Genomic DNA, 578 nt, shown 5'->3' with positions numbered 1-578 from the left:
GGTTCTAGATCATATGCCACTTCCTGAAATGGATGAAGATTGAACAGTTCTTTTTGGTACAGTGACTCTGTGTATTCCTGCCATCTTCTCTTGATCTTTCCTGCATCATTCAATATTTTGCCCATAGAATCTCTCAATGTTGCAACTCAAGGCTTAAATTTTTTCCTCAATTCTTTCAGCTTGAGAAATGCTGAACGTGTTCTTCCCTTTTGGTTTTCAGACTCCAGGTCTTTGCACATTTCATTATAGTAATTGGTTTTGTCTGCTCAGGCTGCTCTTTGAAATCTTCTGTTCAGCTCTTTTTTCTTGTCATTTCTTCCATTTGCTTTAGGTACTCTCCACTCAAAGGCAAGTTTCAGAGCCTCTTCTGTCATCCATTTTGATCTCTTCTTTTCTCATCTTTTTAGTGATCTCTTGCTTTCTTCATGGATAATGTTCTTGATATCTTCCCACAATTCTTCTGTGGGTCGTTTGTGTTCAATACATCAAATCTATTCTTTAGATGATCTCTAAATTCAGGAGGGATATATTCAAGATCATATTTTGGCTCTTTTGGACTTGTTTTAATTGTCTTTAAC

This window comes from Orycteropus afer, unplaced genomic scaffold (assembly GCF_000298275.1).
Source record: "Orycteropus afer afer isolate SDZICR_OR568_19922 unplaced genomic scaffold, OryAfe1.0 scaffold00294, whole genome shotgun sequence".
NCBI lineage: Eukaryota > Metazoa > Chordata > Mammalia > Tubulidentata > Orycteropodidae > Orycteropus > Orycteropus afer.
Note: the sequence above shows the minus strand (reverse complement) of the source record.